This window comes from Urtica dioica, chromosome 2 (assembly GCF_054948205.1).
Source record: "Urtica dioica subsp. dioica isolate 48M chromosome 2, U.dioica_male_clone48M_v1_H2, whole genome shotgun sequence".
Lineage (NCBI taxonomy): Eukaryota > Viridiplantae > Streptophyta > Magnoliopsida > Rosales > Urticaceae > Urtica > Urtica dioica.
The window spans coordinates 30,375,061-30,381,874 of NC_142757.1; positions in this window are offsets into that span (position 1 = coordinate 30,375,061).

Here is a 6,814-nt window from a genome sequence, read left to right on the forward strand (position 1 = left end):
GCCTATATAAGTTGAAATAAGTTTATGATTAGTCTTTGGTTTAGGATTTAAGTTTTATTAAGACTTTTATAAAATCCAAAGGTGTTATAAACCAAACGATAATTTACTCCCTCAAGAGAAGGCCGTAAAAAATCTCCTTTTATAAGTAAATGACACATCATTAATGCTAAGCCAAGATGTCAATACATCTATTTTGACTAGCCACCTTGTAAATTGGTTTGATCACTCACATCCTTTCGCAGGGCCTCGAGGGAGGATTACTAGGGATTGAGTCTACGTGTGTAACCAACCACTTAGTCCAAAAGATTGACTTTGAAAAACAATCCGCCGAGGGGAGGTCTTGTCATCATCGTCTCACTCTCGGACGTAGCTCATTGAGCAATGATCAGAGCAAAGCGCCCTTGAGTACTCTCATTTAAGAGAGGGCCACGAGGGTGACTCTTAGTCCGGCGACACTTGCACTTTTCATTAGTGTTGGGGATCGTGGGTTACAAACAACAAGTATAACCCTCCCACTTAGTTTTTGGAGTTGGTTCATCGACTCTTTTAAGTTCGGAAACAAATTTCCTAGTTAGAGAGCGACAGAGCGGACAACTAGAAGAGAATCCTAGATCGACATGTTCAGAGTAGTATTAGTGCATAAAGGCACAAGGTACATACTCGATCTTTTCCTATTTTCTATTTCGGGAAAGTGCATGAGGGAAGTGTGAACTTCAACTCACTCGAACACTTGAAAGTTTGAGATTACACATCTTTTTATTTTTCGGCTTGTCTACAAAGAGACCTCCCACTCAAATTTTCAAGAGCATATAGATTTTGAACATATGTGATATAGATATAGTTTTGAAAACATTTTGAAAACTTATTTGATTTGGATGACAAAATATTTTCAAGTTTGAAAGTGAAAACGGTTTTTCAAAATTCAAAATAGTTTTGTAAAAACTCAATTTCAATTAATCTTTCAAAAATCAAAACTTTTAATCTTACACATCATGTTTATAATCATATGAAAAACATTTTTGCTCAAGAAAATTTTCTCATTAGAGTTCTATAACTCATGGTAGTGGGGTTTGAAAATCCGGATTTCTAAAAACTGGAGTTTCAGACAGCCGCGCACCTCGAAATAAAATCGCCATATCTGGCGGCTCCGATGTCCTTTTGAGCCGAAACCGGTGGCATTGGACATAGGACAGACAGAGCTTTAATTTGATTTAAGAATCATTAAATTTCGATTTCTGAGCAGAGAGTTATGCCACTTTTAATTCGGGTTTACTCCAGCTCGAAGAAAAAGAAATAATTAAAACTTGGTCCTTTTTAGGTGCGAAAAAGAATCGCGTGTAACGGAACGTTTTATGAAGGTTGTTAAAGCTTTTATTTGTGGTTTATTAGCAAGGTAATAACATGATATAAAAGAAATAACAACAAGCATAAAACGAATACGGTAAATAAAAGAAACTAGAAAGACAAGATAACTAGTCACAAAATTACTCGAAATTTCTCAAACCTTTAAAACACGTTTTTCAATATAAAAAATTAAAAACTTTTAGAACTGATTCTAATGTGTTTTAAAAACATCCCAAACTCATAGAAAATCAACATGCTTTTTAATTTAAAGACAAGAGCATTAAATTAAAAAAAAATCTAAGATTACAATTCTAACTTGTCACAAAATTAGTAAACTTTCGAAAACGATTTTCAAGCTCATAATTTTAAAAACATGTACATGCTAATCTTTGACCATAGCTCTGATACCATTTGTTGGAATTGATCTAGGGTTTAAGAAAAATTTTAACGCTTCGCAAAGCGGCGGAATTTTAAAAATTTTCTTTTCGAGTAAAAATGGTTTTTACTAACCTAGACAAAGAGCAAGTACATGTAATTAAAAACTGTTGTCGCACGAAAATGAACTACTATTTAAAACCTCGGGCGGTTCGATCCAAGGCCGGACCAAGTGATCGCACCCGGGCCAAGAGTGTGAACTCGATAGTCTCGAGCTAGGGTTTTCTCCGATCAACCCGCCTCTCGGGAGAGGTAGGGGGTGAGGAGGAGGAGTGACCGTGCCTTGGGTGTCGGCTGCCTACGTACCTGTGTGTGGGATCAGGTCAGAACGTAGTTCAAGCGTGTAGGACGATGTGTGAGGCGCGGAGCCTTGGCGGAGAAGCGTGCTCGACGAAGGAGACGGGGCTCGAGGAGTCCTCGGCGGCGTCTAAAGACTTCGGAGATCGCGTATGCGAGAGAGAATGTGTGTTTTCTCTCCTTTGGAGACGTGGGAGACTCTAGGTCAAGAGTTCCTTGTTGTGGCGGAGATTCCGGGCGCGTAGGCGATTCCTAGTTGGAAATGCCGGACGCGTAGGCGATTTCTTGTCAGAAATGGCGGACGCGTCTAGGGGGCTAGACGCGTAGGCGATTTTCAGTAGAAAACCGTTAGAGCACTCGTGGGCTCAAGATTAATCGCTCGATCAAGAGAGGCGGCACACGGGAGTCCCCGGAAAGCGCTTCAGAATCTCCGAGAGTGAGAAATCGTGGAGTACTGCCGTTGTCGATGAGAACTCTTTTCACCAAGTTATTAGCTACTTGGGCTTTGAGCACAATTGCGTCATTGTGCGGATGCACAACTCGCTTGGCCTCTTTGTTGGTGAAATGCATCGTCTCGTGAGGCACAGACGGAGGTTCTTCATACGTGAGGTTGACGTGCATAGCAGCGTCTTCTTGAGTCACGGCCCTTAGGAATTTTTTCCGTTGTCGGGCCGAATCTCCATCTTGTGGACCTCCCAATGCCTCGATCTGCCTTTTAAGACCATAGCATTCAGAGGTCAAGTGACCGTATTCCTGATGGAAATCGCAATATTTAGATCTATCGCGAGTCGCGGGATCTTTGTTCATTGGAACCGGGGGAGTGAACTTGTCACGCGCTAAAGCTAGGATTTGCTCCGGCGTTGTTTTCAACGGTGTGAACGACGAGTAGCCCTTAAAGTCTTCCGCAAGTCGCGGCTTCTGGGGCATCGGAGGTCGTCTATTAAAAGTCTGACCTCCTCTGTTTCGCCTTTTACGGGAGTTTCCTTGCTCGTTGCTAGGCTCGTCTCGGTGGTGAGTGCTTTGATCATTGCCCTTGCGACCATCGAGGTAATCTTCGACTCCCATGAAGGTCTTGGCTCGAGTCATTAACTCGGCCATGGTAGAAGGGACACGGCCGATGATGGACTTAAGGAAGTCACTTGTGCGCAAGCCTTCAGTGATGGCGGTGATTGCGTCTTTGTCGTCAAAGCGGTCGACCTTATTTGATTCTTCAGTGAATCGGGCGAGGTATCGTCTAAGAGACTCGCCATCCTCTTGCCTGATTGACCACAGGTACATCTTGGTCTTCTTTTGGACCATAGACGTAGCGAACCGTGCTAGGAACATGTCCTTCAGGTCTTTGAACGAGCGGATGCTTCCCGGCCTTAAGTTCTTGAACCACTCGAAGCCGGGTCCGGCGAGGGTAAGACTAAAAGCTTGGCATTTCTGGATGTGGTAAGCAGGATCTGCTTTTCCATTATATGGAGCGAGGTTCGGGAGTTTGAAATTTCCCGTACATACCTCGGCCAATATCTGAGCCGTGAAAGGCGAGGACTTCTCCTCAACGACCCCATAGGCACTTCCGCCTATTCCGTGTTCTCGGATATCTCGTACTTCATCTCGAAGATTGTGGATCATTGTGATCAGATCGAGACTGGTAGTCGGAGTAACTCCCTGTTCGGGAGGAGTCACCTGTCGTCTTTCATTTGACCCTTGACCCGTGCGGCGGTTCCCGTTAGTTGGGGCTGCTACGGGGACGTTTGGCCGAGAGCTTAGTCGCTCTCTTAAGTCATCGCCACGCTCAATGCGTTGGGCAGTGAGGTGATCCCTAAGATCAGGGCCGGACATACGGAGGCGCAGGCTTCGTCTGCGACGGCGCGCTCTCCGCGTGCCCTGACTCTCCGTAACATTCTCCCTTTGACCTAGTCGGTCGAAGGCCGAGCGTCGGGAGTTTCCCTCTTGAGAAGCAGCCGGTGCGTTGCCTTTCCGGGGTAGGGGATTCGAAGGACCGGCTTCAAACACGGCGGGGGGTTCCCCGTCCTTCGTGAGAGAAGTCTCGATATCCTCCGAATCGCCAGTACCCTCGTAATTAGGGTCGCGGTCACGGCTTTCCCCGTTGAGGTTCTCAGGATCCTTGTTGAGGGTTATTGTGTCATGCGCGGGTTGCTTCGCAGCCAGTCGGGTGTGGTACCTCGCGTTCTTCGCCTTTAGTTGGCGGATACTCTCCTCCAGCTCCATGATGCGGTTGTCCCTGCTATCAGGAGATGGAGATGGTGAGCGGGTCGAGCTCTCTTCGTGGAGCGACTCTTCGTCACCATGCGCTCGGGAGCGCAAGAAGTATTTCTTGGTCCCAGTGACGTTTTCGGGGTTGTTCACGCCCTCAGAACGTACAGGTGGTTGGTTACTCATCGTTTCTCAAGTTCGAGAAGGTTGAGTTCGCAGAAGAAAAGAAGAAGATGAACAGAAGGGATTTCGGGCTGAATAGGTCGGGAAGCCCCCTCCTTCTAGCGCCAAAATGTTGTCGCATGAAAATGAACAACTATTTAAAACCTCGGGCGGTTCGATCCAAGGCCGGACCAAGTGATCGCACCCGGGCCAAGAGTGTGAACTCGATAGTCTCGAGCTAGGGTTTTCTCCGATCAACCCGCCTCTCGGGACAGGTAGGGGGTGAGGAGGAGGAGTGACCGTGCCTTGGGTGTTGGCTGCCTATGTACCCGTGTGTGGGATCAGGTCAGAACGTAGTTCAAGCGTGTAGGACGCTGTGTGAGGCGCGGAGCCTTGGCGGAGAAGTGTGCTCGACGAAGGAGACGGGGCTCGAGGAGTCCTCGGCGGCGTCTCAAGACTTCGGAGATCGCGTATGCGAGAGAGAATGTGTGTTTTCTCTCCTTTGGAGACGTGGGAGACTCTAGGTCAAGAGTTCCTTGTTGTGGCGGAGATTCCGGGCGCGTAGGCGATTCCTAGTTGGAAATGCCGGACGCGTAGGCGATTTCTTGTCAGAAATGGCGGACGCGTCTAGGGGGCTAGATGCGTAGGCGATTTTCAGTAGAAAACCGTTAGAGCACTCGTGGGCTCAAGATTAATCGCTCGATCAAGAGAGGCGGCACTCGGGAGTCCCCGGAAAGCGCTTCAGAATCTCCGAGAGCGAGAAATCGTGGAGAATCCGCTTCAGGCCAAGGATGGCATCTAGAGAAGCGGAGAGAAGTCTCAAGTTCCTTGAGAAAGAATGGGATGGCTTTCCCCTCAATGGGAGGGGGTATTTATAGGTGTTTGGGGGCCTTAGAAGGCTTCTTTTTCGTCCATGTGGGACTAGGAACGCATGTGGCATCAAGTGGAGGCGCACGGCGCGCGGGGCGCACAAAGAGCGGCGCACAACGCGCGGCGCTGGATGTGCGGCGCGGGATGCGCGGCGCGAGCGTGTCATCGCGCGGCGCGCGGTCTGCCTGGCGCGGCGCGCGGCCTGTCTGGCGCGGCACGCGGGCTGCTGCGCTTGGTTGGCCGGCGCGGCTGCGCGCGCGGTGCATGGCCCGTCTCGTCGGGCTCTTGCGGGCCTTCGAATACCATTCTTGCCACATGAAATATGAAGGTTTCCCCTTGGCGAGAGTGACTCGACTCAAGGAACGACTCAAGGCTCGACTCGAGGAACGTGAGGATTTGGCACGAGGACTTGTCAGTCGACTCGTGACAGAAGGCTTGCCGCTCTTCAGGACCTCCGGCCTGACCATCGGCCCTTTGAACGGCGTGTCTTCTTGGCGTCTCGGGTTTTCCGAAAACGACCGACAACATTAGCCCCCCAAGTTTATCGCTCGGGAGGCCCCGGGCGGTGAACTTTTAGTTGTTTCTGCCGGGTGTTTGAGAAAAATTTATCTCCCAGGGCTTCGCTGTCGCGAAGCTTTTGTGAACATAGAGAATATTCTTGCGAACGCTAGTGCTCTCTCTCGCTTTTCCGTTTCTCTCGACACGAGTGTGTGATCGACACGTGGAGGAGGATCCAAGCGGATAGGAGACGTAGCTCGACGTGGGCGAGGCAGACGCGTTTGCGTCCATCGCTCTAGTCCCGGAGCCAGGGGGGACATGCGTGGGCAGGCGGGACACGCATTTGTGTAGAGGCAGCCCGGCGTGTCGCGGCTTGTTGATCTTTTGGCGAAGTCATGCCCAAGTCTTTCTTCGATGGCATTTTGCTTGATAATATCATCAATCCGGAGTCCATGGGACTCGACGGTGACTAGCAGGGCGACGATTATGTAATCGTGACGTATTAGGGGAAGATCATGGCTTCCGTCTCGGCCAGCTTGGAAGGCGACTGCACTTTTGTATTTTGCAGAGGCGTGCTCATTCCGAGGTCTCGAAGACGGAGGTTGATGCTGCGGGCGGATGCTTCGAGAAGACGGAGTGGCACCTGGCGGAAGGCTCTGCCACACCGGAGGGCTTCGACTGCTCGGGGATAAACGCTAAAAGTTTGACCACGCATCAAGCATAAGTCGGTCTCACGGGGCATCCGCCATTCCTGCCTTGGTGACGCTTCTTCGTCTGCGTTCGGAAGATCGGCCCTTATTCCCCAGGCGCGAGCGCGGGTCTCTGCTTTGGCTAACCTGTTCTTCAGGTTGCTCCAGCCGTTTGTTCGAGGAGCGGGACTCGACTCGAGGAGAACGACTCAAGGCTCGACTCGAGGAGCGAAGCTCACCTCGAGGAGACTGACTCAAGGCTCGATTCGAGGAGCGAAGCTCGACTCGAGGAGACTGAATCAAGTCTCAACTCGAGG